The sequence below is a fragment of the Coturnix japonica genome, chromosome 5 (genome assembly GCF_054131305.1).
Source record: "Coturnix japonica strain WE chromosome 5, WE-NBRP24, whole genome shotgun sequence".
Lineage (NCBI taxonomy): Eukaryota > Metazoa > Chordata > Aves > Galliformes > Phasianidae > Coturnix > Coturnix japonica.
Genome location: NC_140667.1, coordinates 11,575,386 through 11,601,258, shown reverse-complemented (window position 1 = coordinate 11,601,258; position 25,873 = coordinate 11,575,386). Strand labels below are relative to the sequence as shown.

The window sequence follows — 25,873 nt, the reverse complement described above, 5'->3', positions numbered from 1 at the left end:
TTCCATGCTACACCACAGAAAGTGCGTTTATGGTGAGCAGAGGGGAATTCCTTCCACATATTTCAGGGAGCATGAAATTCAGCCTGGGATTTTGCTGTGAAGGCTAGAGATGAAAAGTGCTAACCAACGAAATATGCTTGAGGGGAAAGCATTTTCTCACTTTCATAATGAAATATTCATATTGTAACACTTCTTTATTTTTTCCCTATGACAGTCACAGGTGAATCCCAGACTGAACTTTCATGATCTCTAGATGCGGAACTTTGGCCATATCCCTTCTGTCAAGCTTATTCATCTCATAGCACTGGATGAAAAACGTACTGAGCCAGCTGCATCGTTAGTGACTCCTACTCATAACACTTTGTACTTTGTGACTCAGAATGACACGCTAAGATCCTTCTGCCACAGGCCTAATTGACTGGTAGCATCCCCTGGAAGGAGTCTGAACCTCAGCTCTCTGCCCCTGTAAGCCTCCATGGCACCAAGAACACAGGCTGAGGTCGCACCAGCAGTTTCATACAAGCAGTGCAGAGTGTACGTGCTGTCCATCTTCTACATGCTGCAGCTCAGCAGAACAGAGGTAATCCTACACTACCCTATCAGCTGACTTTATTTTATTTTATTTTATTTTATTTTATTTTATTTTATTTTATTTTTATTTTATTTTTTCCAAATTGAGAGGTAGTGAAATAAAGCTGCGAGGATTGAAAGGGGGCACAATAGCAAAAATAGATAATATTTGGATGTTAGAAAAATGATTTATTGCTCTCATCTGGTATCAGGCTTGTTTGCTGGGCTGCTGAGGAGCATATAGCTTGTGACACAGTTACATTTCATGCAATTAAGAAATGGTTGGAATTTCAAAGCTATCCCAAAGGTGCAACATGAATATATTCATTAGCAACCATCAAATGAAGAATAAATATATTCATCATCAGAAATAATTTGTTCCTTTCATGAGCTATGTTATGTATATATTTGTTTGTACATGTAGAATTAGGGTGAACGCATAAAGCGTTCTTCGTGTCCTACAGCTATGAGGGAGTCGTCTTCTGAGTAGAAAATCTGCTTGTCCTACATGGGTAATTTCAGGGTTTGTGCAGTAAATGGGGAATATATAAAACTAAAGGTTTAATCGGATCCGTGCTTCACTGAACTCCACTCAAGGAATGAAAATGAAACGCTCAATGCCACACTTTGAAAGATTCCTTTTACCTGACCTGAGGGAAACAGCTCAACTAATTTTGTGTGTCCTAAAATATGTGAGCGAAATTCTGCTTTTATTGAAATCAATGACCAACCCCTGTGCTCTCTGTGGGGCTGTAATTTCCCTTCCATGTGTGTGCTGTGACTGATGGCCTCTGCCACGTGTAGCTCCAGGAAGTGTCATTTATATAAATTTGCTCAGTGCTCTGCACGGCAAAGGCTTTGGTGCTGTTGAAGTGAGCCAACAAGCAGTTAACATAATATAAATAATAAATGATACCTGCTAAACAACTCTGTATCAGAGGTTGTAATTGTGTAGAAAGGAAATTTATACGCAATGAAAGCATGTTATTTAATCGCTTCCCTGTTTATGTAGTTTTAGGGCTGATGGCAGATTAAACCGTCAGCTCAAAAACAACTTGACTAATTTTCTCAAGTCCTAAACATAAACAGTTTTGGTTTGAATGTTACGACTTAAGCATTCCAGTTTACGTTGTGGTTTGTTTCATTTTCTTTTCTCTTTTTGGAAAAGTTTGCTGCTGTCTCGGTTTGGGTTTTCCTCTTGCTCCCATAGATACGCTGCTATTCGTCATTCCCAGAAGTGTCAGGTAAGAACATATCAAAGCCTCTTTGTCTGGGTTGCCATGTCTTACTCTTACCTTTCAGTCCGCTGACCTGTGGATGGAAGAGAAACCCAAATGCATTGTGCACATGGGAAATCCTTCTCTTTGGGTGGCCATCACACCAGCACAGCCAGGTGAGAAAGAGGGGGACAAGAAAAGAAAGAAAAAACACCTATAACTATTTATTTGTCCAGTTCAGACAGGCTGCATTCAAGGGCAGTGTGCTTAATTCTAGATTATTTTAATTTGTTCTTCACCCAAGGTTTAAATATTCAGTGGTAAGTCAAATGAAAGTGAAGAACAATGAGAAAAGAGCCCCACATTGCAAAGCAGAAAAATCCTAATTCAGATTCTCAGTAGCCAGAAGAGAATGAGGCATTGCAGGCACTGTGTTTTTGTTGATCAGTTATAAAGTGAGGTAACATTTGTTTATACTTCTTTGTTTCATAGAGACTTGCTGAAACAGATTCCCAAAATGTTTACTTTTATTATTAAACTAGGATGTTTTTGTGTAAGCTTGAAGAAATAGTCACAGAAACTGAGAAGTAAAAATGCCTGCTACCACTCATTGCTTTTGAGTAGTATAGGAGAAAGTACATAGGGAGCAGACCTTCGTGCTTATTGTTGTGATTAGGCTACAGTAACTAGCAACTATCTGCTTGCCACATCAGAAGTATCTTATCATATATACCAGCTACATGTGAGATAGAAGATGCTCCTGGCACAGTAATTTCAGTTAAAGGGATAAGAACCTCAGACATTTTTGTACAGACAAGAGGCTGCATGTGCCAAATGCCACACTTAATGGCAGTGACTGTAAGGAACACTCTAAAATCCTGTTTTAAATATAAATGCTAAGTGCTCCTGCCTTCAGTCCTAGCATTACCTTGGGGATTTGTATCAAGCCCTCTGAAAAGGTATAAAATGAAGATTTGGTGCTATAAGGAACATGTATATTCAGACATTTGGTTCTATAGGTCCTTCAAAGTAACTTCTACAGCAGGTGAAGTCCATACCTCAGTGATACTAGCAAAACGCTTAATATTGCCTTCAAGTTCCCAGGAAGAAATAGGAAGCTAATGTGCATGCAGGTAAAAAGAGTTTCAGTAGATTTCTTCTCTGCAGACAGATCTGACGCTGACATTTGCAAAAGGATGCTAGGGCCTGAGGAGCATGACTTGGAAATTAGATGAGAACATCAGGAGCTGGGGGGTAGAACTTTTGAAACTCAAAGGAAAAAAAGTCACAAACAGTATATTAATGTCCTTCCCCAAGGTACGATGTTGTTTTATCCAGCATACCTATTTAGCTCTTTCCAGCCTCTTGTTGTCATTTGTGGCAGCCTTAACCTTATTCTCTGAAATGATCATGCACAGATCATGCGCTTCCTATTAATGCTGCTAAAAATCTGCCTTGTGAATTGAAGTGCATTTAAAGATTTGTCAAAAAGACAGTCCAGAAATGTAATATTGTGAATGTGTGGAGGGAGAGCTGTTAGCAGCTGCACCACGGCACCCTTCATCTTTCATTCTGGTCAGAGCCATGTTGTATGTTTGCATTTTGCTTCAGTCTCTGCCCAGGAATATGGCTATCACTAAGGCAGCAGGTTGCAGATGCTATTTTCCCCCACCTGACACCATCCTGTTCAGACAATAATGAAAAAGAAATGCCTGATGCCCCAGTATGTTGAATTGGTTTAAACAGATGAGTGTATCCAAAGAAATGAAAAATAGCCAAAAAAGCTCTGAATATCTTGGGAAACTGTAGAGTTGAAAAAGCTATAGGTCTTAGGGCAAAACTGATATGTCCATTCACAAATTATTGTTACCTTATCCCACTGGCTTGAGGAGAAATTGTAAGAGCCAAGAATGTTGGCATCTGGCTGGTATCATGTTTCCTCCACCTGCATTTCGGTGAGCACCACCTGTGCCAATGTCAGCCACCCCCAGATGTTTACCTCCCATCCCACACTGTTGGTGAAAGGTTCCTGGGTATCCCAAGCAGCCAGAACCAGCCTAGAGGAAGGAGGGGACCTGGGTGCAGGGGATGACAGAGGCCACCACCAAATTTTGGCTCAGAACTATTAAGCCCTGTTCGTTTCCCAGGTTGTGCCAGAGCTGGGGTGCTGCAGCCAGGGGGTTTCTCACAGAAAAAGCCCAGTGCTTTGTTGAGAGAGGGAAGGTAAAGGAGTGGTATGCTGTGTGCAGTGTTATGCTGTGTGCAGTGGTTCTGCTCAGATTCAAAATCACGGTGTCTCTATGCCTGGGCTTATGAGATTTTTGGAGCTGAAGAGTGCTCTCCTTCTTAGTTTTCTTCTTGCCATGATCGCTGGAGACTTTTGGATGCTGTTTGCACGTCTTTCATCCCCTCTGCTCCTAAGGGATTATTTAGTCCTAACCGCCTGACATTTACTTGGCTTTGAGTCTTAGAATGAACATGAAGCCAGGCGGGGAAAAATCTTCTGGCATAATTTCATCATAGACGTGGTGATGTTATAGATTATCCTATTTATTTTCTTTTTCGTGTGAGTAATAGAGCAGCAAGAGTTTAGAAAAACAGTCCTGGCAAGAAGACTCTCTTTATGTTAAATAATATTTAAAAAGCAACTTTAGGAGCAGTATTGAAAACATTGTTCCCTTAACAGCTGCCACATCTCCGAGATCAGCTGCTGACCAGTAAGATAGGAAGTGGAAACGGCTTTGGGTGTAGAAGGAGTTAGCCAACCAGAGGGTTCTGTCACCATTTGGGGATTGAAACAAAATAATATTTCAAATTCTTTAATATTAAAATTCTTCTTTTCTTCCTCTCAGCCAGCTGGTGCATCATGTTTCTCCATTTCATAGCTAATTCATAATGGTTGTTTGAAAATACTACCATGGTAAAAGTTCCCTGAGTTGCTACATAAGCAGAGGCCCATGATGAAGGAATTAGTTTCTGAGTGTTAAGTTTTCCACAGACACGACTGGATATGTACTTTGCAGATGTTTGGAATACTGGAGTCCACACTCTCTCCTATAGGGAAGATCTGTTTAGTCCAAAATGACTTAGTGTGAAGTTGCCCAAATTACCTCTGAGTGAATATAAAACCTCATTCATATCCTGGATGCTATGTACAGAAGCTATTAAGTGCTTTGTCCAGAACAGCCCTCATTCCAGTGTAAGATTATGGATCTATAGTGAGATTTCCCTTGGCTGATGCATACGTAGAGTTGATTTCTACCCAAAAACAGGAAGTATTGGAAATTTAAGTATAATTCAGAATTATCATTTCTTTGGGGGGTCGGGAGGGGAAGAGGAAAAAAGAGAGAAGTAGAGAATAATAAAGAAAGCAGACAAACAAACCCCCAAAGATACATTTGTGAGTGTAAATATTTTCTGCTTCTCAAGATGATGCTTTGAGTGATAAACTCTCTACTCCAATCTCTGTATCTTAAGAAATTGATCTATGTGACTGGGCTGGGATGAGGCTGGAAGTTGCACAAAGTACTTTCATGCATGCAATTATCTGTTAAAAATGTTGCATTTCCATTTTTACCTGAAAACAGGCATCTCAGACTAGTCTCTCTAGCACATCTGGCTCTGCTTCTTATGTGCAAATCTAATACCAACATACAGGCTTCAGTAAATTTCTTTGACACTAATGAAGGGAAGAATGAGGTGACTAATTACTTTTTGGGAAACAGATACATTATAAATGTGAAATCCACTGGCTGTCTGATTGTCCCACCTTGAGCAGTTCTCTTTAGCTATCAGCCAGCAGTTTACAGGCTTTGTTCACCTCTGGTAGTGCGAAACAGTTTTGTTGCCTGGGAGCACGGTCCTCAGAGCCCAGAGTGAACTAAATCCTCCAATAGGTCAGAAACATTTATGGCTTATTATACAAACAGTGACAAGGATCAAGTAATTTGCACTGTGGGTTTTCACACGCTCTGGGGAAATTGCTGAAATTATTAAAAAATATGGGAAATCCTAGCAAGTAATCCATCACCTTCACAAATATTTTCCTCTTTGCATCTAATTCCATGCAGATGTGTGAGAGTCCAGGCAACTGTGCTTGTGTTTGAATCTCTGCTGAAAGTTGAAGGTTTGTTATTGTTTTGGGGGTTTTTTAATTTTATTTTCTTTTTTAACATTCTGCCACCTATTGGTAGCCGTGGGTGAGTTAGGGGCTGTGCACAGCTCCACGATGTACAACGCAGCCAATACAATTCAGTGCCCCTGTCCCTCTTAATTAGCACAATCATTTACTCTTCTTCCTGTGTGATTTACTCTGCAGAAGTTCCTATGGATCATATGATGTTAGGGGAAGCCATCAAAGCATTAAAATGATTCCACTCACTTGGGGTTGGCCTGATGACAAACCAAACTCTGATTTTGGATTGTCTTTCACTGCAGCAATACATCTGAAGTTCTGGGGCCTCTCTAACTCGGTCTGATGTGAACACTTCTAGTAATGCTGCGTGGTAAAAACACTGAGAAAGCCAACAACTTTTCTGACTATCTTGAGGCATTACTTATTCTTGTTTCTGATGTATGTTGAATAGAACTAGGTATTCACTGTGCCTGGAACGCACTTTGAGAACTCTTTCATTCTTCAGGTATAATACCGGTCTTGTTGAGCTCTTTATGTTTAAAAGAAGAGGAAGTTTTCTTTCACCTTGAGGAAACTTTGGGTAAGCTTTTATGAAGATGACTGAGAAAACCTCTTGTGATTTTGATTTTAATGGAATATGCACCATATGTCTATTCTTTATTCAGCAGTACATTCAACCAGCGCACACAAAAAATGATCCTTCTCTCATTTTTAATTCCTCATGTAAGTTTAGCATCACTTTAAAGATTACATCATGGTGAAGGAGGGAGGGATCAAAGACTAGGCCCAGCCTGTTCTCCAGCCTTTCTTATGAGGGGTTAATCTCTCTTTGAAGATTTTTATCGCGGATGTGAAACTTGAATCTCTGAAATAGCAGATGTGGGAAGGGTTTGGACTATCGTGTTGCTGTTGGATGTTGAGTGTCTTTGGAAAACACAAAGGGAAGAATTGGGGTGAGAAGAAACAGGGAGCTGGGACAGGTAAAAACAGGTCACATTTCATAACTTGGACATCAACCAGGAATTCCAGTGTAAGCATAAGCTGAAGATGTCAGAAAAAAAAAATACAAATAAAGCTAAAGGTGCAAAATAACCAGAAAAAGCTGGGAGAATGAACAGTAGAAGGAACTACCCATTAACTGACCTTCACAAGTATTTGCCTGTATTTCCTGGGTTAAAAACAAAGGCTACAGTGTGACCAGCTGGTTTAAGAAAATAAAGGTGAGATGTAATTAAGGAACCCTGCTGAGGCGCTCATGGATGTACTCTGTGTTCTGTAGGGAAGCTGATGTGAGGTACCTTCTTTTTTAGGGCAGCAAAGATGGCACTGTGTAAGACTGGAGTGCTGCGTTAATACATTTGGAAGGAAACAGATCAGCTAAAAGATAGCAAAACACCGAAAGGTTAGACTATGAAAAAGGTGGAAGACTTGGACTGTGACTCCAGAGGCCTTTAGGTATAAAATTTTTCAAAAATCTCCTTGAAAGCAGCAAATCCGTATTAGATACAGTGACTATAGCAGATAAATTTAATGTGGAAACAAACTTAATGTGGTGTTTTTCAGTATCCTCCAGGAGGAAAGACGACTCCTATGAATTACAGATTCATGTTCATTGCTTCTAGGTAAACCTGTAAAAATGATCGTCATAAGTAAATGTCTAAAACCCTTGGCAGTGGATATGAACCGAAAGAGTAAAACAGGCTTTTCTCTGAAGGAAAACTGTACCTCTTTAAATATCTTGATTTTCCTTTTAATTCACAAAATGATGACAGGTAAGTAATTAGACGAGGCATGAAACAGGAGGTAAAGTGCTATCATGTTTCCCCAGGGTAGTGGACTGGAAAAAGAAGTACCTCTAAATCTAAGCATGCCAAAGTGCTAGCTGTGGAATGAGCCTTGAAGAGATTGACAGGGAGATTTGGGGGGGCTCATTGCTGAGTAAGCCTGAGCCAGCACAGGCACAGCTCCCAGCAGAAGGGAAACTCCGTGGTGTCTCCAGGTCCTGCACTACCATTCAAACCCTGTTTTGTTCTCTCTCCTGAGGTAGGCTTTAATTCTACACGAGCGTTTCATTTCCATGGAAAGATTTATTGCATAGATGATCAAGCCAGTCTTCACATAGAAGCAGCATATTCCAATGTAAGTGTCCGACAAGGTTTGTTCTCAGGTGTCAACAAGACTCAAACCTCTCTGTTGCAGACAGATTTACTGTACTGATCTCTGTTCCAGATCCATAGTTACCTGTTGGTGCCAGGAGTTGTTGTTTCATTTGCTGGGAAGCTTCCAGAGAGCTCTGCATTCCTGTCAGACCCATAGTTCCCTGGCTGGAGAGAGTGGAATGACACACAGAACCTCAACGATGCAAGGAACGGGCACTGAGTGATATCTGGAAAGTAATACTGGTAAAATGTGCACAGGAACTGGCTTCTTAATTAGTGAGTTGCAACTACTCTGCAGGAAGACTTGTGATAGTGTAGTACTGAGTCACGTATCAACGTACTTGTAGTTCAGTAAAAGTCAGTTTGCTGAATAGCAGCTGAAGGGGATGATAAGAACGAGGTACATACATCATGTGAGGGGAAAAAAGTATAAAAATATGGCTCTGTTTTACAAATTAGTCATTCCCTTTTTTTGAAAGTGCCATTTTTATTCCTTGTCATCAAATGTGAAAGGGGAATGCTAAGGTAGAAGTGATTTAGGGATGAAGGAGAAAAATGATGGACTTCCACTTAGAAATATATTTATCTAGAACTGATACGGCAACAGCTTTGAATACTTCATAATGCATTTGGAAAGGCCGCTTGTGCAGCACAAGGCCATGCTTGGTGGAAACAGCTCTTGAATTGGAAAAAGAGATGGTGGAAGCTGAGAAATAACTGGTGTTCAGTCTGTTGTAACAGAAGTTCACCTCCTGCTGCTAGTGCTGGTACTGTAAATACTATAGCTGGTGAATCCACTTAAAGCATAGGTTCACACCCACATGCAGCTATCATGAACACCCACACCACTTCACATAGAACGTCCACAGCAAACAGTGTCTCTGCTGACCCATGTGCTGAACAGACCACACAGTAACTCATTCATTTCACAGGGGGAGAGAGAGGGGCTATGGAAACTAAAGTCTGCAGCACACATTTTCCTTTTTAATGCTTTTCTTTTATCTGTTTTCTCTTGTAATTCAAAAGTGTTTGCCATAGGAGTAATTGATAGAGCCTTTGACACAGATTAACGAGGCCTGTACAGTGTTCATTTAGTGATGGCAGAAGAGCTGATCCTAAACTTATGTATTAACATTTGGGCTAGGAGACTATTAGTAATGCTGAGGAATCAAACATATTTTTCTTCTTGAATAGGTTTCCTGGGAGCTGATGTGCTTAGTAGCACACGAGATAGCACTAGAGAGTACAGGAGCTGGCCACACCTGCTATTTTATCCTGGTGTCAGCAAGTCCCCTCCCATGCTGAACATGAAAGCCACTGGGCCTCAACTTTTTGACTGTCTTTTTACAGATTAGCTGAGATTAGAATCGTGGAATCACGGAATGGCTTGGATTGAATGAAACCTTATGGAACGTCTAGTTCCAACCCTGTGCTGCGAGGCCCACTGGATCAGGCTACCTAGGGCCCCATCCAACCTGGCTTCCAATGCCTCCATGGATGAGGTATCCACAGCCTCTCTGGGCAGACTGTGCCGGTGCCTCACCACCTCTGAGTAACAAATTTCCTAACTTCTGTCCTAAATCTCCACGTTTAGTTGCTGTACATGACACTTCAACATATGTTGCTTAACTACATAGTTAACACACATAAATAGGTGACCGTCATCTATTTTCCCCCTTCTTGAGCAGATGAGGTGGGCAGTGTGGGCACAGTAGCCATTTACAAACATCTGCACCAAACACAGTCGTACTGATGATTTGAACTGTGTTCATTCCAGAGAAGTTAACTCATATGAAGAAGCATATGTGGATTACAGAAAAGAAAGGTATGGTTACATCAAATGTCATTCACCCCACACCTTGCTTTTCAGAGATCACTGCAGTCTTTTCAAGTCTCAACCCAAGACCTGTTCTCATGCTAGTTGTCCATCATAAACTCCTTAAACATGTAAATATTTTTGTCTCTACTTGCAGCAACACCATAGCAGCTGATGCATATGGCCCAGTAATGCCTAATTTTATCTAGCTTTTATAGTAGTTTATTGTAGTTACTGAGAATCACCTTTTCCACGGTGAATGCAGCATCAAGCTGATTTGTGTATGTGTATGACACATGTTGTAAACTGGGGAGCAAAGCTGGTGGGAAATGCATTGTTTTGCTGTTCTGCTTTTGCTCTAGGAAAGAAACTTGTTTCGTTTATAGCAATTGAGAACAGGAATTCAAAACTTGGCTAAGTATTATTTGGGTGAAGTAAGCAGGTCTGTCAGCCTGATGTTAGCGATGTGCTTTTCTCCATCTTCATGAAAATCTTCTGAAACCCATCCAACTTGCAAATCTTGGAGAAATCTGTTTGCCGGAGCTCAGTGCGGTGTGTGAGTAGAGCCTGTCAGCGTGTTGCCAGGCTGCCCTCCAGGTTTCCCTCTGGCTGCTGGGAATAGGCTGCTGCCGTGTTCTCCTCCTCCTGGTGCTTCTCCCCTTGTAGGTCCAGAATGAAAGAGTTGTGGTTACCTTTTATGTTTCCTGTACTGCACTTTTCACAGCAGTGTCTGGACCTGATGAAAGGTTGAGGGCTGCTATGTAATGATAATAGGAGCAATATTTTTGAGAGAGGCTTCAACAATACAGCAGTTAAAACACTGTCAGGAAGCAATAATGCTACTGTAACTCTATGGCAAACGTGTGGCATCTGTTCTTGTCAAGCCAGTTTGTCTTAATACAGGCAACGCTCAATGAGATAGGGTCTGGATTTTGAGCTCACTTTGTTTAATTATCCATAAGAAAAGACTTGAGTTTCTTTCTTGTTGCTTACCAAGCAAGTAATTTTTGTAATGCAATTTACTATGCTATACTATGTGGTTTGTTTGTTTTTTTTTCACAATTTAAAATGTATTGCCTTCAGTGTATTTTTTGAATGGGATCAATTTTTTTTTCTGATAGGAAAGAGGAACGGAACTCAGAAGTCATTGCTTGTAATGAAATGATGAAGGAATACTTGTATTAACTGTTGTGGATATTCCACCTGGCGGTCAGTTTAGACTCAGGGAACAACACACTCAATGTAAAAAAATGAGTCCAAAGAGGCACCGGTTGTGGCTTTCTGTCCTAACACTTTCATTGCTGTTTCCACTGGAACCAGTTGCAACTGGTGCTCAGCTCTGAGCACGGTCACAAATATTCTGAGAGTCTTCTGCAGTTGTGTGTAATCTCCCCACACTTTAATTATCCCCTGTACAACAGGGATGAGAGTAATACTTGCCTGCTGTCACCTCCGTGTCTTTATCTGCACTTGTTCTCACTGTAGGATCCCAAGCCTGGCTGAGCTCCTAAGCAATTTGGCTATACAAATAGAAATAGCTGCAGCCGTTATTTATTTCGTTATTTACAAAAGATGATAGGGGCACAGCCACCTCACAGACATTCTTAATCCTCTTACTATTTGCATGTGCTTGTTTTTAATCCTCAGCCCCATGTAGTTCATGAGTTGGAGTCAGAACGTAAAAGAACAGGAGCTGTGTTCCTATAAAATCAACTGGAGAAATCCAGAAAAATGGATCTGCTGCTCCCATGTTGCTTCATGATTTCAAAGCACGTACAACCTCCCTTAAATCAAGGCTGCTGTTCGTCTGTTTGCTTGGCAGCATCCAATAACATGTCAATATGGAGAAATCTAGGGAGGTCTTCCACTGCTCATATATCTTCTTGCTATCGCTTGAATTTGAGGAATGTCTGAAGGGAGCTGATAGTTGATTCAGTGGAATCAAATACAGTTTTGTGTTCTGGCCCCTTGATTATTGAATCGCAGTGGCTGTCAGCATGGTGAGTTCTCTATTTGTTTTCGCTGATGGCGGAAGCTTTGGGGTCCCTCCTAAGGGATTTACTTTCAGTCATCTCTGCTGAAAAGCAACGATTTTTTTTTAGCTCCTCGGTTCTTTACAGAGTTTTGTCAAAAGGAAGTATTACCTTTTTTGATGTGAAACACAAAACAAGAAACAAAGCTGACCTGGTATTTTGAATGAGCAGGTAACTGTGCAGTAACTGAAAGTGTGAAGATTCCCATGCCCCAAGGAATTGTTGCTATTATGCTGTTTCTTATATAGGGCTACATCCTGCCTTCTTCGTTAATTGAACACAACTGCTAAAACATCCTTTACAATAAGCACTTCTTCATACGAAACATATTTCCTGGATCTATAAAACAGCTTTTAGAAAGGGAGAACTGTATTTAAGGAAGACATTAATATAGTTCCACAGAATGATGCTTGCTGACATATGGAGCACTTTTTGAATAATTCACTTTGAAATTAACACTATAATGCCATTTACCTTTTAAGTCCTATTTACTGGAGCTGCAAAGAATTGTTCTCCAGAGATGAGGATAATGGCAAACTCCAGTCTTTCAGACCTTCTTTGGTCTAATAAGAATGGTCAGATGATTTCATGCAAACAAGACCAGTAAGTCACCCAGTTTCTGGTTTCAGCAGCAGCAGAGCAGACCCATGGAGGTCCTGCCCTTAGTTCAGTGCCACAGTTTTCTCCCCCCTTGGTGGTGGGGACAGAATGGTTCAAGGGACCAATCTGTAAACTGGCTCACAGGAGCCATCTGGGTTCAATTTAATCCTTTGGAAAGCAGGGATTATTTCCACAAACACAGATAAATTCCATGCTGTGATTTGCAGGGCTGCCCCGCAGGCAGTCTGGAGGCTCAGAGACAGCTGTCCTCTAGAGCTGGTTTGGCTCAAAATCTTCCGCCACCGGTACTGCAAAGAGCAACCCAGACCTTCTCAATGAAGCCTGAGGAAGCATAGTCATTGTAAAAGCCTAGGTTTTCTTCCACCTTTCTGCAACAGCTGGAGTATGCAAAGTAATCTGCAGGAAAAAAAAAAGAAGGTGTTGCTGGAACTTCTGCCCAATAAAAGCAGTTGCAAATTTCTTAGCCAAATGTGCAGAGCGATGTGTGCTTGTAATATCACAGCTACAACTCATTTCTCCTACAGCTCCTTCATAACTTGTTCTTCAGTTAATTTTAGATGTAAATAATGAGGCGCGGGTATTAGGAAAAAGGTAGGGTGAAGGGCTTTTCTATTGATTTCAAAATGACATTTAACGTGAGTTTTTCTCATTGATAACAGACACAACAGATGTTGACTTTTGGAGGCAGAGTGCTCAGTTTTTATTCACTCAACACCTGCTAAGCACTACCAGCAAAAATGTTTTTGATATTCTCGCTGCTGGTCTTTGATAGGGATGACTCTGTCAACTAATTCAGCCCAAGTTGAAGCTGATTTTTTGCTGAGACATCAGTAAAGTGCAGAAATGTATACCTGCTTCCTATTGTGGTTCATGCTGATATTTTTATCTTCTGTTTTGGTTAGCTTCAGTATTGCCAACCTCAAACATTACAAAAAAAAAAAAAAAAAAAAAAAAAAGTGAGTCAGCTTACAAAAATATTGAGATTGCTTTCATTTTATGTACCTGTGGGGTTTATGGTTTATTTTCTTTAGTCAAGCATAACATATAAAAGCATGTGCTGTAAAAGTTGCTTAGAAATGTGTTGGCTGAGCAATCTATATGGTCAGAAGAATACAGATACTGGGCCTTGCTGCTCCCTTCTACCAGCACCGTTGCTGGGGCTGGTGATAACCTGGGTAAGTTGGCACCACTGCCACAGTCAGCCTGAAATAATCTGTGCAGAATACCTCATGTTTTCATTGAGCTGAAACATAAACCCACTCATCCAGCCTCACTTCCAGGTATGCTGGGCAAAGTGTACCTGGGCAAAAGTAAAAACTGTCTGGTTCAATCTTCAGTGGGAGTCTCTGAATCCTGCAAGAGTCAAGAAATTGATAATAACATCTAGATTTGTCTGAATTCTATATATATCCCAGAGGGACTGAGTTTGATTCCCTCACTTATTTACACTGATGCAAGGAAAGCATTTCAATTCTCCAAATGCTCCCTCATGTGGCTTCTTAGTACTAATACTGAAACATTTATGCCTTCTAGGAGATTACAACTCAATGCCAGGAAGCAGGCTGATACAACATAAGAGGTATTTCATGTAACCTTTGACATTAGAAAATGATGATTATGGATCATGCATGTGAAATATGTTGCTTTGATGTTGTTAAATTAGCTTGAATGAAGGTATGTGTGTTTGTGCCCCCATGCTGAGGAAGGGGAAGATGTTGTAGTGGTCATGTTTGCACCTGAAAATAAGGGAAATTCTTTGGACAGAAATCAGAAGAAGTGAAAGCCTGATGTGTACAGCATCCAAGAGAACAGTACAGTCCCTTAATGTGCTGCTTCACTTTCTGGGAAACAAATACAGGAGATGAAGAGAGAAAAGAAGATAGAAGGAGGCAAACATGCCATTGCTTTGCAGCTGCAGGGGAGAGGAGAACGTCCTCCTCCACCACAGTTCAGAAGATGCTCCTCTGAGGTCTGACCTTTCCTGTTTGATTACAACGTGGGAAGCCACTGCTGAAGCTCAATAAGCAGGTGATGATGCAGTTTGTGTAGGAAACAGGCTTGTTTCTGTTCATCTTAATGGCCTAGTCATCGGATGACCTAGGTCAGCACAGCTTGTTTCTGCAGTGACAGCTCTGTCGGTGCTTTGAGCAGCACTGAGCGGGCAGCTGGGCTCTGCTTCCCTTAGCCTCCTGTTGGGATCCAGCCACAAACGTGGGCATCGGGGTCTTGGTAGCACTGCTGGCTCTGTGCTGAGCACTGCTCTAATGAGTGGGAAGTGACCAAAGCCTAGCAGCTTGCTGTTGTATGGAAAATACCTGGATAAGGCTGGATGTGGCTCTGGGCAGCCTGCTATGGTGTTTGGTGACCCTATCCATGGAAGGGGGTTGAAACTAGATATTTGAGGTCCTTTTCAACCCAGATTGTTCTATGGTTCTATGATTCTATGATAAGGTGCTTGTTTTTCCACTTACACTTGAGTGCTGGAGAGACGTGACAATGTATCTCCTAAATTTAATCAGAGCATAGGTGGCCCTAGAGGGCTGCTGGTCTCAGCAGTCATTTAAATGAATTTAAGCAGGAGAGCAGAATGGTGCAGGTGAGGAGGAAATCCTGAGAGAAGTCACGTTCAGAAAAGCACTTTTGTTTTCAAAGCCCACACCTGACCCCAGAGCATTTGTATGGTACGCAAACAAAGGCATGTATTTGCGCAGGTGTTTAGGTGCATTGCCTAGCAGAGCTGAGTGCGCTCCATCCCAAGAGGTGTTCAAGGCCAGTTGGAGGGGGCCCTGGGCAGCCTGATCTGATGGGTAGCAGATGCCATCAGTGAAAATTTTATGGAAATATACAGTGTTGACACCTCCTCAGCAAAACTGCTTGGAAGGTGACGCTGTGCCTGTGAACACTCAAGAGAATGTGCTTGATATTCCCATTGTTTGTTTTCATCCATGTTGCAACCAACAGTGCCTTTGCTTTTGAACGTGCTGTTCCAGTGGTTCAAGTTTTGTTCTCCTTGCTGAGGCAGATACACCAGCATGTTTCCTGTAATCTGTACACCGGGGAATACTCTTCCCTAGTTTAGAGTTGAACATGGAGGACAATATCCTTCTGAAAGAGCGAAGTATGAAGCTGTTATATCTTCATTTGCACATATGTCCCATTCTTTGTGACAAAGTGCCTATAATTCGTTGAAGCTGATAAAAACTATGGAGCCCACTCTGACATATGGCAGATTGCAGACTAAGACTTAGCAGTGCATCTGCTCCTAAAACCATGGGGCAAAAGGTTTCAGGTCGCACCTTGCCTCATGTGACACTTCTCAGTTTTGGTGCACCAAATACAAACAGCTCCATAATTGATAACAGGCACTGACCTTTCCCAGAGATAATGTCAGATTGGTTTATTATAGCAACTACTGGTCTTTTTTAGCAGGATTCTTGTCAGTCTGGTAGAATGTTCAAGCACCTTCCAAGCAAGATGTTAAACACTAAAAATCAGTGAAACTCTTCCACTTGTGTTAAGTAGCAATGGCATCTAATTGAGACTCAACTTTTGAGACTTAGTTGGATGTGTAATAGTGATTTATACAAAGTACTTTTGATCCTCTTCCTTTCTTGCCTATTCAGACATCCAACTTCCAATAACACTATGAGGTTAAGTTGTTATACCAGTTTGAAATCCAGAAGTTATATTAAATACAGTATTCAGACCCCCAAACACTGAGACCCTTGCCTAGGGCACTGAGAACGACATTGCATCGCAGCCTTGCTTTAGGACTGCAAGTCCAGTTCAATGCAGAGTTTAGCAAGATGTCTTAGAGCAAGAGGGTATAAGAAACATAAATACCAAGAACTTTAGTATTCACATCACCCACCCCTTCAATTAGTCATTTTGTTTATGGCCTTCTCCTACCTTCAGCGGTGGAGATGGGCACTGCTTGCAGGTTCTGGTTCTCAACAGAGCAAACAGGATGCTGCTGTCCCAGGCCTCCCTGGCAATATGGAATTCTGCTCTTTTAAAACTAATGGCCGCTTCTGGCTGATTCTCACAGTCACTGCATTACAGCAGTGCTAAAATGCAAATGGCAAGTTCTAGCTCATAGGGATGGGCAGCTGAGTGGAGCTAAATCGGAGCCATTGGTGAGCGAAATGCAAATGAAATAAGCAAAATCAAAGTTCTTTTGCAAAGCAGCTATAGAAATCCCCTTCATTTCTTTTTTTTTTTTTTTTTTTTTCTTTTTCTTTAATTGGTCTTACAAGCCAGTATAGCATCCTCATAAATTCACTGCACTCCATGACCTGAATTCATACAACCTGCATGTAAAGTATCCCAAAGTTATATGAATCACTGTTTTGTGTTTATTTGGATATTATTCATACGAGGTCCTTAAAGCACTGTGGGGAAAAAAATGTATCTAAATTGCAAGAATATTAAAAATAGGCAGCAGGGATTCTAACATTGGGAATTAAAAGGGCTCAGGGACTCCTAATAAAGACAGCAAATACAAAGGAAATTTTAATTACTAAAAAGGCGTATGTAATTCTCCATTTCTGTAATCTCGCATCCAGTGATGCCAACATGTGTATATGTGATTTAGACTGCTTAGGCACCAATCCAAAGAAGCAATACCACCAGATCTACTGTTATTCTCTGACCTACTCGTGTTTTGTGTACCGCTTTCCCACTTGCAGCAGAAAACAATGTGCTATAAATAAATTAATTTTAAAAACCTCACAAGCAACTACATTTGATTGAGATTATCTGTTGTCAAAAATCCCACAGCCTGTTCCTTTGAAAAGCTTTCAGTAATGTTTATTCAGTGTAGACCTCATTTCACCTTGCTAGCATTGCAGGGGGGCCTTATGGCAGCCGTAATTTGTGTTTATAGCTATCTAGGTACAGCTGAGACTGTGCAGAAGTATGTTGTTTCAGTGACAACTGAGACCCAAGGGGCTGTGACTGGTGAGCTGGGTAGACTTCAGCTGTGACAAACAGTGATTTGTTGCACAGAGGTCCACGCTGCCCTTCTTCCCACCCATGCCAGGCTGGTGTTTCAGCTTGCTGTGCAGCAGCCGCCAGCCTCCAGTTTACCTTGAGGCACTGAGCATAAGTTTCCTCAGCATTCCAAATTGCAAGCTGGCCATTCAGCAGCCACTTCTTGAGCAACGGAGACCTTTCTGCAGAGAGACGCTCAGAGCACAGCTAGAGGCAGCAAGCACAAAAGCCATTGTAAGAAAAACCATTCCCTCTTATGAGCATATTTTAGGGAAAATTTGTAGCATGGACAAACCACAGCACAGATACATTGCAGCGCTTTAAGTAGCCTGAACACTTGAAAAATGTTTTTTGTTACATAAGGCCATTAAAATGGGGAGAATATGGCTGAAATCCTGCATGTAGTGAAACCTTAAAAGCAGAAACCACAGTGTACTGCCCCGTGATTTTTCTTTCTTTCTTTTACCAGATGGAGCGGCCATCTCCAAAGCAGCCACAGGCTGCCCTCGAGCTCACAACCATTCGCAATCTCTCTACACAGAGGCCAACCAGCCGTTCTGCTCCAAGCAGCAAGCTTAAGCGGAGGTGCACGAGCAGAGATTCTTCATACTCAGAAGGTAAATAAAGCAGGGCTTTTGAAAAAGCAGACACAGCGGTGTCCTGGCCAGAGCACCAGCTCCTATAAATCACACCACACTCCTGGAGCCGTGGCGTACCCTGCTGGAAACCTCCCCAAACTTTTGTTTTTCTTTTTTTTTCTCTCTCTCTTTTTTTTTTTTTTTTTTTCCTATCTGTGGAGGAATTTCATGCAGAAGCAGGAGCACAGCCCAAGGATCACAGCTCATCCTTCCTTGCTTTTTAGACAAGAACTTTTTAAATGAAGTGTGGTGCTGCAGTGGAATCTACCCTGTACTTGGTATGCATCGCTTTGATGAGGGGTGTGCTGAGCTCAATATCTTCTATTCTGTTGGTTTTCTAGATATTTCATGTTTAATTTCCAAATAAACAATTAGTATGAATGTGTTCTGAGTTTCGTCCTGCCTCTCACTGTGCACCAATCACCTGCAAAGGAGAGATCCCAAAGAATGATATCTGTGTGTCTCTTCCAGCTTGGGGAGTTTTACAATCCTATGCAATGCAAAACACTCAGGAACTGCTGAGTCTAAAGCTGCTCCAGTTCAGCTGACTTTTATGTCAGCCCTGGCCCTTATTTTCTCCTTAGGTACATTTTATGAGCCTGTGGAATAAAAAGCTGACTTTGAGATTAAAGACCATTTGGTAAACCGGAGACATGTGCTTTTCATCTGGGACACTATGGCACATGCAAATAACAATAAAACCAGTGACACAGACATCACAGGCCCATAAAACCTGCCATTTTGAGCTCAGATTTTTCTCTATTACAGTGAGGTGAATCTGGAGTAATTGGGAGCTACTTGGCACTTGTGAATATTTGATCTTACACTGAACTTAGGGGCAGAAGAGCAATACATGTGAGAAACCATATCCCCAAAATGTGTAAGAGGGAATGATGGTCAAACTGTACTTTAAAGGTAAAATTTAAAAAATAATTAAAAAAATAATAAAAATAAACAAATGAGGGTAGGAAACCTAGTTGGATAAATTACTTAGATGGAAAAGCTGAGTGAGCTTGAAAAAACTGCTTATCTTTAATGTTGGAATGACTCTGCTGATTGGATGCAGGGAAGGAAAGGGAGGAGAGTGGGTAAAAGCAGGGAGAGTTATTTAGAAGGCAACCTATTGCTGTAGAGTGAGCTGGGCTCTTCAGAAGAAACACTCTCTGGTAAAGAAAAGAGCTTCTACATGTGTGTTGTAAAGAGAGGACTGACACTGGAGCTGGTGTTGAACACAGAGAGTGGATGGTTTGTTTCAAGACAGATTTGAGGGAAAACAATATTCTGGTAAGGAAAAAAAGAATGCAAACAACTGATAGAAGACTGGAGAACAGTGGTGAGCTGGGTAAGGACATCTTTGTTTGGTGAGGGTGAAATTGTGCTGTAAAATCCAGTCCTGAGGATAGATCCTGAAGGAAGTGGTGCTGGCTGAAGTCTGCTGCTGTGCTGACACTGATTGCTACCTGGAGCTGCAGCTGAAAGGGTAATGCAGAGATGGAGCAGTGTGTTTCTCACGATCAATTTTCTGAACTGCCTGCAGTTATGTAATTGTAGGAGTTAATGGGAAAAAAAACAATCTGGAAGAGGTGTTTTTCCTTCAGACTCATCTGAAGTTCATTCCTGAAACCTGTTAATCACAAGAGGAAGAGAACATGGCACTGAGGGAGTCAGTGATCTGAGGAAGGAGGAATTATGACAAATAAGAAGAAGGGAGGAGAATATTTTCAGGGTGGAAAAGTTAACAGCTTTTAGTAAGAGACGTTTTTCTTTTAAAAGATTACATTCAATTTTCAATCACAAAATAAATGAATGAATACATGTTAGTACAAGGCAATGTGTGCATCTATGGGTGTGAACAGTGATTATAACAACATGCTCTCAAGGATTCTGAAGGATCCGTGGTTCCCACTTGCTCCAGTCGTGGATTTGGATCCCTACAGTTCCCAGCCCCTGCCTTTAATCAATGACTCATTTTCCAGACGGAAGACTGTACTATAACTGCACAAGATCAATGGTATGTGCACTTATATTAGCTGAGTGGTGGGGTGTGCTCTACTTGGTTTTGACCTGTAGGTGCCATACCCAGCACCTCCTGTCAGCACATCAGCAACCAGCATCCACCAAGCTCAGCTATCAATTGTTCCCAACAACAGCCACACAGATTAATATTATTTTTCATCATCCTTCTCTTCTAAACTCATTTATGAGGAATGTTCTCATATCCAACAGTATTATGGGAAGCACCATTCCAAGGCTTACGTCCAGTTTATGCTACACTTCATATATCTGCTCTGATTGTGGAAGTAGATTAAAGTGGTCTTTCATGTGCCTGTCAGTCTCCTCAGTCTGGAGATGTTTGTTTTAAAGACGGACAAATGGAAACATACTAAAACTTGTACATGGGTCTGCATATGGATGGCTGGGTGTTTCATCTGAAAATTTGACCTGGAAAAGTTCCTAGAGATCAAAGTTCTGATGTTTGTTACAAAAAGGAATTACGATTAATAGCATATAAATATCTAAATGAATTGGTCCCATCGCACAGAATACAAAACACACTAGACAAGCAGAGGAAAAGGCATTATAACAATAAATTATTCTTTTTCCTTGTTTTTAATATATTATAGTATGTTTCCTTTACTCATTCACAAAGCAGCCAGGCAAACAAGCCAGTAACCCAAACAAGAAAACTAGTCTGTATTTACTGCACTTGGAATTATATGTGCCTTGTTGTTTTGCTTTGGTTTTGTTTTTAATTTGGAATCTGTGTTTTTATATATTAACTTCTTGTTGCAAACCAAAATAGACCAGCCATTATATTTCTTCTTGGAGAAAGTGTGACAGGGCCAAATTCTGACACAGGCAAGCGATTTAAGGCATAATAGACTCTGTTACACTCTGTGTTAGACCATGAAATGTTCAGAGTAATTCACCAGCATAGTGATTTTAGTGCAAGTGCTTTTATAGAGAGAGGTAACGCACCTTTTAAGTAACACTTGGAATTTTATTGGATAATATCCTTTTAAAAATACGATAAGAGTGTCAACATTACAAGCTTATTTATTTTGCTAAAAGGGTTATTATTACAGTTAGCTACTCTGTTGTCTCATTTGATGCCATCCAGATTCACTACGCATCCATTGTGGAGTTCAGCTCTGGGAAGGGTAGAATGTTGATCCATTTTCCTGTTCTAACAAAAGCAGAGGATATTTGGTTTTTTCATTTTCTTTTGAAGCAGCATCTTTTTTGTTGTTCGTGTCACATTTTATATCTGTATTTTCTGACGTACATGTTTGGCATCTCTTAAGCAGGGTTTTATAAACTTCCATTTTGAAAGCAGCTGAACTTTTGAGCTCTTTTTTCTATTTAAATTAGTGGATCCTTGCTTTGTATTTTACTACAAACACAGCATTATCATTACATTCATTACCTTCAGTGATAAAAAGATTCCAATCCAGGTTAGGATTTTGATCTTTATTTTAGTATGAGTCGTGACATCTCACTTCTCCAGCAGCAATTTTCCACAAGTCTTGCACTCTGAAGCTTCAGACCCTCTGCTATCCATACCAAAAGTACCAGGCAGAGCAATACATCTCTGCTCAGCCAGTGGGCAGTGAGCAGAAAACCAGAAGAGAAGCAAAGCTCTTATAGAATCGGATAAGGATCCTGAGGGCAGAAGGATCTGGGAATGTTGCTTGACCACAAATACCAGATCAGGCCATAAGAACATCATAGAGCAAAAGCTTTTAAATAAAAGCAAATTACATCTTACTTTACCTCTGGCAAGACTTGCGTGTGTTAATAGCAGCCATAGCAGGGCAGCTATCATCCATCAGCACCATGATTAATTAGAAAATCCTTGGAAAAAACATGAGATGAATAGCAAAAACACTGTACCAAGAATGTTTCCCTAGTAAAGAAATGTGCTGCTGAACACCACAATCTGTTTCAGTTTTGACAGAAAGATGTTTCTTGAGATTTTGCATCTGTAGAATGAAAAAAAAAAAAAAAAAAAAAAAAAAAAAGAGTGTTTTACAGCTATTTTTATAGCAGCCTTTTATGCATTTCCTTTGCAGTTTAATAATATATTTGTAGGGCTCCATACATTCAAACTGCTGTGCACAGATTTCTGGCGATGCTCAGGGTGGGTGGGTGTTTGTGGGGAATTCCTGGTTTGATTTTTGGTTTCCTTTAATTCTTAAAAGAGAAGGGAGGCCTGCAAACTTTTCAGAAAGGGTATTTTGAAGCATGTGTTCAACATTTGGCATTCAGGTTGTCTAGCCTTCTTTTTTTTTCTTTCCTGGAAGACTCTATGGATCACTGGGGAGCTATTAGGCTTATGACATCAAAGGTGCCATGGAAACAAAACCTGATTAAGAGTGATTTTGGTTAGACCATTTTAAGCTCTTTTTGGTTTTTTTTATGCTAACACCGTTTAACTCAAATGTTTGAATGAACGTTTGGAAATAAAAAAACCTACAAGGATTGCCTCCTCTTGTTACAGATTCAATTCTATTTGTCACCCAAGTTAATGACTACAGGTTTCATCCCTCTCCAGCTTAGGAGGGACACCTCCAGACATCAGACAACATCAAGCTTCCTCACTATTTCTCAAGTGAAGGAGAACAAGCGAGCAAAATAGTACTGTTGATATGACTCTAAACATAACTTTTTTCTTTTTCTAATCCAACAGAGAGAAAGCCCTGCTTAATTCTCTCTGACTCTCTTAAACAGATGGGCTAAACTAGACAGAGGAAAGGACCCTGTTCATACCTGGGACCACAATCTGCAAGTCTTGATGTTTTGTGGAGCCTCAGACTGAGTTAAAGATCCTGAACACTTTCTCCACTGAAACCAGTGGGTGCTCTGCAAATGCCTTGTAATGAAATCTTCTTTTGCCTACATATTCCTATTTATTTCCTAAATATTTTCTACATTCATGATCCAAAAACTACCATCACATCTAAATGATATCTGATTGCTTCTTGATGCTTAACAGCTACTCTCCTCTCTTCATGCCATAGTTTCAGCCATTCTCCAGATTGCCCAAACATTTCTGATGACATCGTTCTAACTGCATTTTTTTCTCAAGCCAGAGATCTGACTCATGCTTACCTAAAACTGATTTTTCTCCAAGATTCAGGTGTTTTACAACTCCTTCTTTCCATTGTGAACATCCCTGATGATCCTTTTTTCTCTCCTTTCCTTAGGAACTTCTACATTACCTTGATGCCAACTTTAACTACCCCTAATTTTCTTCCTTTTGAATAAAACACAGAGTTGGTGAAATTCTAGTTTGATATCCATGTGGAGTTTTTAATTTACCTTAAGTTTACACTAAATACAGCGCGTTCATCTCTGCTCTGCTACTGTCCTATACCCTCTTAGTAATGCTTTTCCAGTTTGTTTGAAGGAGTGGTTATTTACACTGATGCATGCATTTCAGAATTACATATCACAATACGCATGTATTAAAAGAACTCTGCTGCACATCCCTATTCTGTTAGAACTAAGCAACATTTTCTAAAGCCAATAAGCAGACTGAGGAGCTAGTCCCAGCTCAGTCTTCATCATATTGTTGAAAGGTGTGTTTCAGGAGTATTTACACTACGATGATAAGAGCTACACCTGTACAAACTCATCTATGATCAAAACAGAGTGTCTTAGAACAAACTGCATTGATCTTCACAACAGAAGGGGTCTATGCTTTTATACAGAAAGCTGCTAAATTAAAAGACACTCATTTAAAGAAAAACAAATTAAAAACAATCAAACAAAAAACAAAAACAAAAAACCCTCTTCTAGAAATCCCTTTTGTTTGCTTTTTTTTTTTTTTATTTATTCATTTATTTATTTATTTTGGCCTGAAATGTATAAAAAATGTCAGCTTCATTAGTTTTGTCAACTCATCCATGCCTATTCCCAAGCTATGTTCTCATCTACCACTGCAACTTCCATAAGAAGCAATGTGGGCAGGTATATTTGGACTCATAGCTGCAAACAATTTCCATCTCTCTTAACCATAAACATTACATTGGATTTGGGTTTTTTGCTTGCTTGTTTGTTTGTTTTTGATGGAAGGAGCTGGTGACTCCAACCCTGTTAGCAGCTGTGGGGCTGGACTCTGAACAGGGCAGATCTGAAGCTGAGCAGGTGGGGTACCCAGGAGGCAAGAGCAATTACTAGCTATGGCTCATAAGGGGCCAGCTGATCCCTAGCCTACTTCAAAGTATCAAAAGAGCGTGAGCACCATCAGCACCTTTACAGGAAACAGGTGTAAGTGCTCACAGGAAGAGGCTCAAGTACACCCTGCTGGCAAAAGTAAATGAGTGCTGGTGGTGGGGATACTCATACATGTGAGAAGATAGAGCTACTCTTTTCTGTAGGAGAGATGACCCTTCAGTACTTTTAGCATAGCCCCCAGCAGGTATGTTGAGCAGGTCCTGTTTCTGTCGGTACCCGGCACTTTTTTTTCCCACTCAAACATTGGTTTAAGCAATGAGCTAAAGCTGAAGCCTTCCTTTTACTGCTGAAAGCTTTTTGTCTTGACTCTGTATTCTCTTTTGTTAGGACTTCATTTTTTATTTTATTTTATTTTATTTTTAAATGCTTTAATCTCCTCTGTTTCTGTTCAGTTGTAGCATATGTGTGCTTTCCTTAGTTTAGCACTGTAAACCAGTTCTGGTTTTCCTGAAATCCAGTGCTTGTGATATTTTGCTCTCTAACCTAGTTCAAACTCATCTTTCACCCATCTACATTAACCAGCCTAACCAAGGCTCAGTGTCCTTTCTTTTCTACTGCTTTGTTTTACTGAGCTTTTGGCTGTTAAGTCAAGCTTTGACTGGATGTGAGAAAACAATTCCACTTATGTCTGTGTTTAGCAACTTCTCCTTGAACGCAATGGGAAATAGATGTTACCCACCTTTCGTGTTCCTACCTGTGCATAGGCCTAAAATAAACCCTAGTCTGTAGTACATGACTGTAGAGGACAAAAAAAAGAGGCTGAAAAGGGTGTGCTTCTGAAACATACTGTGTTGTTCTAGTTCTTCTGATCCCTGAGAAAAACTAATATGGGGGAAGGAGCAAGGCATCTGAGACAGTACTGCTAAACCTGTGGCTCAACTCTGCCCACTGGGCAGTTCATAAACATGACATCTGTCATGACAACATCTGTTCAGATGGTTGTTTGCTTGTGAAATTATCTTCACCTTTTGTGCATGCACAATGGTCTTTGAAACAATAGTGATAGACATGTATGCGCTCTTGCAACGGTCTTCTTGAGTGATGAGAAGTAATGAATCCACGCTGTTACTTGTTCTTAAAATTGTCTCTCTGGGGCTAGGGTATCAGAATGTGTGAGCAGAAAAGGAAGCAGCATCATTGCAGAACAGTGCTCTGCTCTCAAGAAGTTTGAAGTTGATGGTGCTGTTTGAGTTTTGGGGGTGTAAGGGGCTGTCTTCCTTGATTCCAGTGGTTGAGCTTTCGTCAAGTAAAGCTCCATGTGATGTTAGAGATTTGTAGCCAGAGACATTTTTGTTTAAAATACTTGTGTAACCCACATGTAAAGCTTGTGTGAGGCTTCCTTGGGTAAAGCAGAAGTTGCTTTAAATGGCACTTAAACCCATCTGCTTCACTGGAAGGGCCTTTCTTTTGTAGTGTATAGGATACATAAGTACATCTGTTTCTACTGCCTTT

At 40.7% G+C, this 25,873-nt stretch overlaps 2 long non-coding RNA genes across 7 annotated transcripts in view; both read left to right on the top strand.

Moving 5' to 3' along the window:
• Positions 1 to 2,188, top strand: part of LOC146760677 (uncharacterized) — a 32,534-nt gene extending 30,346 nt beyond the window's left edge. The window contains exon 11 of the long non-coding RNA XR_014947014.1: positions 215 to 2,188. This is a non-coding gene — a long non-coding RNA (uncharacterized LOC146760677). The remainder of the gene's footprint in view (positions 1 to 214) is intronic.
• A 188-nt stretch (positions 2,189 to 2,376) lies between these two features.
• On the top strand, positions 2,377 to 18,562 carry LOC107314327 (uncharacterized). 6 transcript variants are annotated; one of them, XR_014947009.1, is made up of 7 exons: positions 2,377 to 6,502; positions 7,233 to 8,061; positions 8,152 to 8,324; positions 14,085 to 14,130; positions 14,410 to 14,579; positions 18,013 to 18,160; positions 18,343 to 18,562. It is a non-coding gene; the product is annotated as an uncharacterized LOC107314327 (long non-coding RNA). The 6 variants fall into 6 exon arrangements; XR_014947008.1 differs by having other exon boundaries at positions 14,085 to 14,579; XR_014947013.1 differs by lacking the exons at positions 2,377 to 6,502; positions 7,233 to 8,061; positions 8,152 to 8,324 and adding an exon at positions 8,338 to 9,906.
• The last annotated feature ends 7,311 nt before the right edge of the window (positions 18,563 to 25,873 follow it).